At 37.8% G+C, this 12,046-nt stretch overlaps 2 long non-coding RNA genes across 3 annotated transcripts in view; one reads left to right on the top strand and one right to left on the bottom strand.

Annotated features, from left to right (window-relative positions):
• Positions 1-347: 347 nt before the first annotated feature.
• LOC118350022 (uncharacterized) lies at positions 348-8,514 on the bottom strand. Its single transcript, XR_004803061.1, has 2 exons — positions 8,363-8,514; positions 348-825 (listed from the first exon to the last, which is right to left on the bottom strand). It is a non-coding gene; the product is annotated as an uncharacterized LOC118350022 (long non-coding RNA).
• Positions 8,515-8,613: 99 nt separating this feature from the next.
• Positions 8,614-12,046, top strand: part of LOC112677945 (uncharacterized) — a 48,103-nt gene continuing 44,670 nt past the window's right edge. For both annotated transcript variants that reach the window (XR_004803049.2, XR_003147303.2), the window contains exon 1: positions 8,614-8,813. This is a non-coding gene — a long non-coding RNA (uncharacterized LOC112677945). The remainder of the gene's footprint in view (positions 8,814-12,046) is intronic.

The following is a 12,046-nucleotide window of genomic DNA, read 5'->3' as shown; positions in this document are numbered from 1 at the left end:
CTGAGCCAGTCTTCTTCCTTCGTTCCCTCTGACCTGCTTGGGAGGCTTGCCCTGTTGTCCCAGGACCCATCAATTGTGTAAGTAATAACCCTTTTCATACCCTTGTTAGATGTGTATGGAATCATAAATCTCAATGTGAAAATCAAATTATGGGTGAAGGTCCATCCTTCCCCTGCAGAGTGATCACAACAAACCCTAAATATAATCTCTTACATAATCACAGTATAATTATCAAAATCAGAACATTAACATCGAGACATCTTTATTATCTCATCTAGTCCTATTCATATCTCTACTTTTGCCCCAATAATGTTTCTTAAAGCTAAAGAAAAACTCGGACTATATGATCAGTTATATGACATGTATATTTACTGCCTTTATCTGGGACAGTTTCAGGGTCTTTCCTTGTCCTTCATGACTTTGACATTTTTGAAGAGTATCTCTCGGTTATTCTGAAGAATGTTTCACAGTCTGGGTTTAATGTTTCTTCATAATCAAATTCAGGCTCTATTGTATTGAAAGTTCCTTTTGTTTCTGTTTGTCAGCTGTATGTGGTTTTTGCCCATCGAAGGGCTTTTGGTGTTCCTATTATTTCTTCTATCTCTCTGGTGGAAACAAATGCCAATGCAAATCCAGACTGAAGTCTTGGATATTCAGAGCTGAGACAAGACTGCCGGACAACGCTCCCGACTGACCCTCTTGTCACTGATTGCAGGGTGATAGGGAGAGGCAGTCACTGAAAGGTGGTGGAGAAAGTGTTGTACTATTTGCACTTTTGAAAACTGTGCAAAAGTTCTGCTTTCTTGAGTCAGGCCCAACTGAGATCTGAGAGAAGAGATACCAGGTTAAAGACTCCTTTTCAACAAACCTCTTTCTGCCTCTTTCATTAAGTTACCCTAGAAATTCAAAGAGCTACTGAAAGCTAAAGGGAGAGGTGTGGTTTCTAGTATTTGTGAATATGGGGTGTTGGACTGATCAATGGCCTTCACATTTTAATAGACCTTTTTGAATTATTTATGAGAAACATTTTTTTTTTCACAATCAGAAAGTAAAATCAACCTATCCCTGACCAAAACTCTGTTTCTTACTCTAATTATTAATCTCTCCTTCCCTTTGAAGCTAAGTTCTTGAAAGAGTTGTGGCCTCTTGATGGCCTACATCTTCATACCCCGTTTGGCTTTGCAGTGACCTCCTCAGTGTCACTTCCCTGTCCCCTCTGGAGCACTTGATCAGTTTTGGCTACTCCTTCCTTTGGCATCTAATTGAACATCATCTCTATTTGCATAACTTGCTCCTCCCACCCCATGAATAGTGCCTTCACTCAGGGTCCCATGCATGTCCCTATTCTCATTTTCAGTGAACTCATACATTTCTGTGGCTTCATCTCTCTTTTCCATGATAATCCAACATCTAAACCTGTCACCTAATCCTCTCTCCTTAACTCCAGGATCTTAGGCCCCTCTTCTTAGCCCACTGGTCTACTCAAAAGTGTCATAGATGCTTCTGCTTCAGTGGCTACCTCCTTCATGCCCTTGACCTGCCACATATTCCGTACTCTCACAGACAATGATTCTAACATTCATTCAATCATCTAAGTCAGAAAGGAAGAGTCATAAGAGAGCCCTCCTTTGTCCCTCATATCCAAGCGCTGTTGAGTCCAGTTCCTATATATTTCTCGGATTCATTCCCTCCCTTCCTTTACACCCCCTCTACTACCTGACTATAATAAGAAAGTTAGTATTGGTTCATAAAAATCTCATCCACCGTGTATTTTAAAAATTTCAATTCTATCCACATCTTTGTTTCTTTTATCAGCTTTCAAATATCTCCACACATGAAAAATCCCCTCTATCTTCATGACAACATTCATTATACGTGTATATAATATTTGGTAAAATCTTCTGGAACTTCCTTTATGCAAAAATCAGAGAAAATGGCTGAAACACATGAACGTTCATCTTTTTTTTTTTTAAGATTTTTATTTATTTATTTTATTTATCTATGAGAGACACAGAGAGAGAGAGGCAGAGACACAGGCAGAGGGAGAAGCAGGCTCCATGCAGGGAGCCCGACGTGGACTTGATCCTGGGACTCCAGGATAAGGCCCTGGGCTGCACACGGGCTCTAAACCACTGAGCCACCGGGGCTGCCCTGAATGTTCATCTTATTTGACCTCTTGATTTAGAATGAATGTCCAGTTCTTGGTGAAAACAACTGAGGAATTCAAACATTGCTTGTCTTATTTCTTTTGACCACAAACGATCCTCATTTATTGTCATTTCTCCTGGCATTATTCTTCACATTTCATTCATTTTTCCACATAAATATTTATTTTCTTACACTTAGTTGTTGCATAGGTGCCTTCTCAATGTCTGCGTGCTTTTCCTGATGGAGCCACTCTAAAACGGAGTTTCACTGTTCGTTGCTTAAGTCTGATTCCAGATGTTTGCAAGTATGCTTTGCGTTTGATTAATTTCATTTAAAACTTCAAACAAGTAAAAAGATAACTCAGAAAAGACAAATTCATTCATCAGAGAGCAAAATATAAGCTGATTTTCTTGGATCCATATTTCCTATTAGATCACACAGTACTTCAAAGGTTGAGATTAACTTTTAAAAATGTGTCTGTACTACATGCACAGCTTCATAATGAGCATTCCAGCTTGGCTGGGAAAGTCTTTCCACTATTAGACTTTCATTCTGTAGCATTTTCCAGTAATGAAGTGAGACTAAAAAGAATAAATAATTTTTCCTCAAAGCTCCAAAAATGACACCTGGAGAAAAATACTCCCACCAGAATGATTTCTGCAAAGACTCAGATAATGATTACTCATAAGGTTAAATAAAAACTCAGATTTAATTGTTGTTGTTTTGTTTTATTTTTAAGTTGGCTACACACCCAGCATGGAGTCCAACACAGGGCTTGAAATCACAACCCTGAGATTAAGACCTGAGCTGAAATCAAGAGTCAGGCACTTAACTGACTGAGCCACTCAGATGCCCCTTGGACTTAATTTTTTAATATTTCACTAAATGCCAATGAAAATACTATTCATTGTTGTAACATCACTGTATCTTTCAACACTGTGTATAGTTAAAAAAATTCTAAGAGATACAAATTTATTTATTTAAAGGACCTATACAAAAATGATAAAAGATTCAGATAGAGCAGGATTAAAAGAGAACAAGGAATCATGTTCTACAAGCACTGACAACAAGGAAGAGAAAGAAAATGTTGGAAAGAATGACAGTCAATTGTATTTAGTTATGATAGTATATATATCAACTATATACATATAGTTGATGTAGAGACAGAAAGAGACAGAGACAGAGAGACTAGGAAAGACCACATTTTTAAAAAAGATTTTATTTTTTAATTTGAGAGACAGAGGGCATGAGGAGGGGTGAGGGGCAGAGGGAGAGGGACAAGCAAACTCGCCGCTGAGGGGGGGGCCTATATGGGGCTCAATCCCAGGACCCTGAGATCATGACTGGAGCTGGGTCGACTGAACGACCCAGGTGCCCCTAAAGACCACAATTTGATGCAGAGGAGACAGTTAATGATATTTTAATTTATTCTAATATTGCTACTTGGCCAGTACTGGTTCCAGATGATTTAAGGATTAATTTGCTTAAGAGAGGAAGTGAACCTCTTTTGATTAAAGATGAACATTTCCAGTTCAACCAGAAGGAAAAAAAAATAGCAGAAGATATGGTCAACACACAACATGGTTTTATAGATCTTTATCAAAATGGCAAAAATTTAAGGACTTGGCTTATTCAAAATTAAAAATTTGTTTTGTTTTTATTGCAGCCTGCATATATTGAGACAAAGCTGGAACATCTAGTGTTATAATTAGCTTTAAAACATACTGGAAGTTAAATTCTCAAATCTCTGAACTTGAGACATATGAACACTTCTGTCATTTAGGAAAATGGGAGACAACAATACTTGTAAAAAGTCATTGTTAAAACCCATCATGTGGAAATGAATAAAGAGACAAAAAATGGGGAGACATCTTCCATCATCTTTTTGACATAATTCTGTTTTCAGCTATTCAAAACCTTCCCTTAATGTGGCCACAGAGAGGATGTCATCTACAAAGGAAATTTTTGGAGTTGATAGAGTTACTCTCAAATTACAACTCAATTTTAAAGGAATGTCTAGTTAAAATTAAACATATTATTCCTTCTGAAGGGAAAATAATCTCTTGTCTCCAAAAGTCATCTTCTGGAAAATCACATCAATGCAAAAACAGCAGTGGCTATTTAAAAAAAAAAAATATATATATATATATATATATGTATATATATGTTGGAATTATTTGTGATGGCTGAATTAATGCAAAAGATAGATTGTCAGTCCCACTCTCAAAGAGTGAGAGATTTTTTACCCAGTATCAACCTTTACTAACAGCTTTTAAGGAAAGAGACGAGACTCAGAAGGAGTAAAGAGGTCTGGAGCCTCTCACGTGTCTCCATGGGTCCATCTTTTTTACCTCATTGGACATAAGAACAATAGACAAGGTCCCCATGAGGCTTTGTGGGGTTCCTCACACTGCAAAGAACATTACAGTTATATTTCCATGTTCTACTTCAGAATGTGGTATATAGCTTAGGTGAAATTCTCTAGGGAGTCATGCCTCGTGGGTTATGGGTTCATTTATCATAAATAATCCTTTAGCCAGAGACATCCTGCTGATCAGACTTCCTCCTCTTGGAAAATATCATTAGTTTATTTACCTGGAGGCCCAGTTGACAAGGAGCACAGACTAATCTTTTCTTCTTGTAGATGATGCTTCTCTCCTATTCAGAGAGGGAATGGAACTGAGCCCAGCTCCTGTAATTCCTTCGTCCCAACAACACTCATGATGTTTCATACAGTGAACAAATGTTCCGAGTGAAAGGATACGTCCATACTGAAGATGATAAAGTTAAAATAAAGGAACTTTTCTTGGGCTTTTTTCTCATTCCTGAAAAGACTACTGCTGAACTAACAAGAGAGATTTTGGAACAATAGATAGTGACGGATGGGAAATAATTATAAGTTTGGCAGAGCTTCATAAAAATCCTAATTTACTATAAATCTAGAAATTTCAATAGTATGTCTTTGTTTCTTTCAGCAGCTTTCTCAAATGTCTCCAGGACTGAAAAACTTCCACTAAATATCTTTACCGGGAGGAGGAAGTCTGAAAACTCATCATAAATTTCTGTTACATTTGATAAAATATTCTGGAATTTTTCTTTTGGAAAAAGTTAAAGAAAATGGCTGAGACATAGCAAATTTTGGCATTATTTGAGCCATTACTTTAGAATAAGTGTCTGGTTCTTGGTGATCTTTTAATTGAGGCATTCAAATATTACCCTTTTCATTTACTTTTTTGGGGGTTTTGTTTTGTTTTGTTTTGTTTTGTGATCCTCAGTGCATTGATGTTTCTTGTTGGTCAAACTACTCCACTCTGAATCTCTTCTAAAAATTCAAAATGGGGGTCACCTGGGTGGCTCAGCAGTTGAGCGTCTGCCTTCGGCTCAGATCGTGATCCTGGGGTCCTGGGATTGAGGGATTGAGTCCTGCATCAGGCTCCCGGCAGGAAGCTGCTTCTCCCTCTGCCTATGTCTCTACCTCTCTTTCTGTGTCTCTCATGAATAAATAAATAAAATCTCTAAAAAATTTCAGAATGGGGCGCCTGGCCAGCTCAGTCAGTAGAGAATGTGACTCTTGATCTCAGGGTCATGAGTTCCAGCCCCACACTGAGCATAGAGCTTATTTTTTAAAAAAAATCAGAATAACTAAGAACCAGTTGCTGGTTTTACAACTATCTTGCAAACAACAGGTTTTCTCCAAGCTTCTGCAGGACAAAAGAAAAAAAAGTACAAATGTTTTTATTCTATGCTGTTTTTTTGTATCCTTCTAAAAATTTATACTTTGATCTTTTAATTACACTGATAGAATAATTGTGAAAATAATCATCCAGTAACAGATAAGTGAGTTTTAATAGTATTTGAAAATGTTACAATCTAAGCAACTAAGTCATGCCATTTATGTAACATTCTATTTTTTGATCTTTAGTTTTAAAACAAAAATTTTTAAATACATTATATTTTAAAGATAAACTTCATATGGATAAAATGTTTCATATATGAACTAAAGCTGCACAAAAATGGTTGAAAGGTCTCTATAATGGTACATATTTTGTTGTATGTATGTTCTTATAACAAAGTAAATGTAGCTATGCTATTGTCTAATACCTCTAAATATTTGACATAGCCTATTAAAAATTACCAGTAATACTCTTGCCATCAAAATAACTGGATTTATTTAACAGGAAAATAAACACAACATGTGCCTTACAATGCCTTTCTAATGGGCTGTGAATATACTCAGCCTAACCGCAGACTATTCATTTATTCCCTGATGACTATTATTTCAACTCAGTATGTAAAGCAGCCTTCTCAAAGTGCCCTACACCCCTAGCAAGTAATTTTCCAAAAAGCTTGCCAAAATCACAATACTCCTGCCTCATCAATTACCACTTGCAAGTACCAACATTACTTGCTCACATAAACCATATTTGGCTTTGGCTGACTTTTCATAGTCCACAGTGTGTTATATTTTCTTTATTCATTCTGCTTTTCTTTCAACAAACATTTTTAAATATCTTCTATATGCCAGTAAGGTCCTGAGAATGCAAGATAAAAGATATGATTCCTTCTTTAATATCTGGGGACCCCTGGGTGGCTCAGCAGTTGAGCATCTGCCTGGGCTCAGGTCGTGACCCTGAGATCCTGGAATTGAGTCCCGCATCGGGCTCCCTGCATGGAGCCTGCTTTTCCCTCTGCCTGTGTCTCTGCCTCTCTGTATGTGTCTCTCATGAATAAATGAATAAAATCTTTAAAAAAAAGGTAATGTCTGAATGAAAAGGCTGACAAGTAACCAATATATTTTCTCAGGTGCCAACACAGAGGCTCTTTAGGAGAGGAGAAGGTTATCTATTTGAGAGTTTGCTCTGAAGCTTTGAGGGTTTGAAGGAGGGTTAGGCTTGGAAAGTTCTTAACTAAAAAGGAATGCAATCATATTTTCACTTAAAACATCACTCTACCCTCAAAATTAAAGATGGAAAGTCCAATTACTAATCCCAATTTGGGGGATGCCTGGGTGGCTCAGTGGGTTGAGCATCCGACTCTTGGTTTTAGTTCAGGTCATGATCTCAGGGTCCCATGACCAGCTCTGTACTCAGAACAGAGTCAGCTTGGGACTCTCTCTCTTCCCCTCTCTCTGCCTTTCCCCATCCCTCTCTCTCTCTCTCTTTCTCTCTCTCAAATAAATAAATAAGTCTTTAAAAAAAATCCAATCTGGATCTAATTAAAAGAATAGGAACTTAGAAAGGAAATTCATAAATATGGAAGTTAGGCAAAATGGCCATCAAACCCTTGTATCCACCAAATATCAGATTATTCCCCACACTAGAAGGGGGGACACAGCTTATTCATCTCTGTGTACCAGATCATAATATGAAGCACTGGCTCAAAAATGCTTTTTATTTTTTTTTTTCAAAAATGCTTTTTAAACCAAATGTAAGGTACAATTCTGAAAATTAAAATTTGAAGCAAAAATTCTGATTATCTGTGTGTCACCCCCTCCCAAAAGTAGTCAAAGTGACAAATAGTGCAAGAAGACTGTATTTTTCATTAGTTTAACAATTGAATTGATATTCAGCTTCTGTTTCTTTTAGACCCAATAAAGACACTAAGTGGTAGAGTAATGTCTATAAATTGGCAACCAAGAGAAGCAACTATCCAGAAAGCCCAGTCTTCAAGACTGGTTACTGCGTAATTTAGAACCAGCATAATTCATTCAACAAACATGTGCTGGGGGCCCTACTGCTCATTGGGCACCACACGTAAAAAATAGTATGAGTTTCTCATTTAGACACAGTTTTAAAAGAATATATTAAATTACCACAGTTTTTCTTTCCTAGACTTCCTACTCTCCTCTTTTCCAGTCTTCTTTCAGTCTCTTCAGGGCTTACGCTGCAAATAAGGACTGGAAAGAAAACTTGGTGTAGGGCCAGAGAGATTTGACATTAGGGCCAGCGCCTCCCTTGTACTGAGTGATCCCCACTGCGGCTGTGTCCCTAGTGATGAGATAGAGGAAGGGGGGCACAATGTCTGTATCTAATGACCAACCTGTGGTGCTCAGCTAGGTTCCTTGTGAGAGCTTCCCCACCTGTAGGGAGGGAGCAGGGGGTAGGGGTGGGGAATCAGTAGGATTGAAGAGTAAGCGAGTTCAGATGAATTACCTGACAAGGTGTTCTGACTATTTGGGGTAACTATAGAGTCTAAGTATTACCCACATACTTACAGGGTCACCACAGCATGAAGCATTCCCCAAGGAAGGCTCCTGTGCCACTTTGCTTCAACTTTGGGGGTTATAGGTCCCTTGGCACATCAGGCTTAGATGGGTTGGCTGAATATAGTGGGGCAGGAGAGAAGACTGCCTGGAGTTGCTATGGTGATAACGATGGCCATCTGGTCATAAAGCTAGCATCACGGGGCTTGGGGGAGGGGGCTCCTTCAAATACCCTACTCTTGCAACTTTTGGTTATGAGTTGTACAATGCACGTATTATGTTAGTGAACACCTGACTGATAGAAAGGACTTGAGGAAAGAGAGCTCCTATGAGGATTTTTATTTCTATCACTATCATCATCACTATCACCCCCTTCCGCATGAAGGACAGTGTTCTAACTGCCAGTCCCAGTTATTCCCAGCTGAATCTACAAATTTAAATTCTCGATTTTCTAATTTTCCAGGTAAGATTATGCAAGCAAAAGAGAAGCGATAGCATTTACCAATGGCTTGAAGATTGTAAATAATATGCAGCTCCCTCCTCCTCCAAGCTACACTAGCCCAAGACAAAGAGAATAACACAGTGTCTCATAGCCGTGGCAGCCATCGTGCTCTTAAGTGGATTCAGCCCAAGATGTACTGTACTTGTTATTTTTATTTTTTTTTATTTTTAAGCCTGGGAAATTGGGGATATTTCAAGCAATCAGCTAACTTACCCTCAAAAGGAAAAAATCAACTACTGCACAGACAGTGGGTGGATCAGAATGTTGAGAAATAGTCACCATACGAAGAAATGCTTAGACTTAGACATTTATAAATAATTAACTTATTGTTCTTTGTCTGCCTCTTTCTTCTCCCTTTCTCTACCTCCCACCCAAGTTGAAACAAGGATTCTATTACCCAGTGAAGTTTGAGTATTGTGAAAGAAAGAGCGCAAGAATTGATGGTGCCTATTTCATTTTCTTTGAAACCTGTTATGGTTCTGTAAACAGATCCTGTAAGAATCACCTGTTGGATGCATTGACATCCCAAGCAAAGATGCCTTTTTGAAAATTTATTAAAATATATTTCAATAAACTGAAGGACTCCGAGAATGTGACAATCTAGGATTCAGTCAGTTACAATGTTAGAATTCCCACCATAGATTCAATTTTATATTTTAAAACTTCTGTATTATTTCAGCACACTTTTATATTAGTAATGAACTTATTTTTTATTCTCCATGTTCTGTGATGTCAGGTATTATTTTCATACTACAGAAGAAACATAAAAACTGATGAATCTGGGAAAAGTCACATATTTAGAAGACCTAGAAAGTTTTATTTTATTCACCCTTCATTTATTTACTAGATACCCAGTAATTACCAAGGGCTATGTGAGGCCCTGGGTATTGAGGTGAGGGAAGGATCTGTTCTGGACTTGAATGGCCACTTCAGTGTGTTTATTAGAACTAGAAACTCAGAATGTGGTTTGTTATCCATCATTTCAAGCAAGTTACTGCAAAAAAAAGGCCCGAGAGTTTCAATATATGTTCAGACAGCTGTGCACACTTAAGGGGACAGATGTGGTTTCAACAATTCTCTGATTGTCTGAATTCTTTCTTAACACCTGTGTTAGAGAATGCTGGCCCACCTTTATGAGCATGAGATCACCTTAACATTTTCTGCCCGTAATTTTGAATAAAGGGCCAGCCAACCCCAGGTGGGTGGGAATTGACCTTTTTTTATGGCCACCTGCACTTGAACTCATTCATCTCCATCAAGTTTAATAAGCTGAGGGAAAAAGGAAGAATCTATTAATGGAACTGAAAGCTTTCTCTTCAAAAGGAACTTGTTAAGAAAACAAAGTGATCTTAAAATACACACACACACACACACACACACAAACCAGATTTGGCACAACATAAAAAATAATAAAACTGAAAAAAATTTCAGACTTTAGTGCTTATTAAACATTTAAAATAAATCCAACGAAAAGAGTTCAGGTGTGACTTTGTGGCAAAATCAAGAGATGTTTCTTAAATTTAAAACAAAATATTTCAAAGAATTTTTTAATTCCATTCTTATTATGTGGAAAGTGAGTATGGTAATTATCCAAGTAAAGTAGATTTGGCTTTTTTTTTTAATGTATGTATGTATATATTTATTTATTTACTTATTTTTAAAGGTTTTATTTATTTATTCATGAGAGACATAGAGAGAGAGAAGCAGAGACACAGGCAGAGGGAGAAGCCGGCTCCATGCAGGGAGCCGGACGTGGGACTTGATCCCGGGGACCCCAGGATCACACCCTGGGCCAAAGGCAGAGGGGCTCAACTGCTGAGCCACCCAGGCTGCCCAAAAACATGTATTTATTTTTGACTTACATGCAATAAAATTCACTTTTTGGTGTACATTTCAGTGAGATTTGACATTAATCTGAAAGTTTCTTCATACCACCGTTATGTAGTCTACCCCTCTCCCACCCTCAATCCCCCAGCAACCACCATTTTTTTAAAAGAATGAAATGGACATGTAATTATGCAGTATGTAGTCTTTGGGGTCCAGCTTCTTCCACACAGCATAATTCATTTGAAATTCATGGTATTATATCATCAGTATATTCCTTTGTATTGCTGAGTAGCATTCCACTCTGTTCATATACCACAGGCTGTTTATCCATCCCCTGGTTGGAGAACATCTGGTTTTTTCCAGTTTGGTGTAATTATGAACAAAGCTGTTATAAATATTTGCATGTATGCATTTATTTGAAATTTTTTTAAGGTTTTATTTATTCATGAGAGAGAGAGAGAGGCAGAGACACAGAGAGAGGGGCAGAGGCACAGGTTCCCTGCAGGGAGCCCGATGTGGGACTCAACCCTGGGTCTCCAGGATCATGCCCTGGGCTGAAGGCAGCGCTAAACCACTGAGCCACCCAGGCTGCCGTATTTGAAATAAGTTTTCAATTCTCTTGGGTAAATTACTAAAAGGGGAATTGCTGGGTCAAGTGTTAAGTGTATTTTTAACTTGATAAGAAACTGCCAAACCACCTTCCAAAGTGGCTCTACCATTGGTGTTCCCTCAAGGAATACGTGAAAAGTTCAAGTCTCTGCATCTTCATCAGCATTGATATTGCCATGTTTTAATTTTTTTAATTTTGGACATTCTAATATTTGTGTAGTGGTAGGCTTTACCTTAATCAAACATTTTTCTTAAAAGACTATTTAGTAAGTAAGAGTTACGGATTGACACTCTCACCCTGGAACTTACTCTTGGCCCTGTCTGTTGGCTTTTCCAAATATATCTGACCTACTAGAGTAGCTGACAGCCTCAAGTACATGCACTCATGGGCCGAAATAACACAACACTTAAAAGATATAATTACCTAAAAGATATCCAACAGCTTAACAGTATATACCATCTGAAGCATAAGTATTAGAACAGACCAACCAAAACTTTAAAATAACCACAATAAATGTATCGAAGGAGACAAAGGAGGTATTAGGCAATGTGAAAAAAGAGACTACAAAAAGGAATAAGTGGGAAATATTAGTTTTCCCAAATATAATAGTTAAAATAAAATCTCCAATACATGGAATAAGAGTAAGGTGGATAAGGCTAAAGAAGGAATCAGTGAGTTTAAAAGACAAAATGAAGATAATGATGCAGCTTGTATTATTGGGATTAGAGATGTGTACCAAAAGGGCCAGACTTGGAGT

This window comes from Canis lupus, chromosome 10, assembly GCF_003254725.2.
Source record: "Canis lupus dingo isolate Sandy chromosome 10, ASM325472v2, whole genome shotgun sequence".
NCBI lineage: Eukaryota > Metazoa > Chordata > Mammalia > Carnivora > Canidae > Canis > Canis lupus.
Note: the sequence above shows the minus strand (reverse complement) of the source record. Positions and strands in the feature narration are given on the sequence as shown.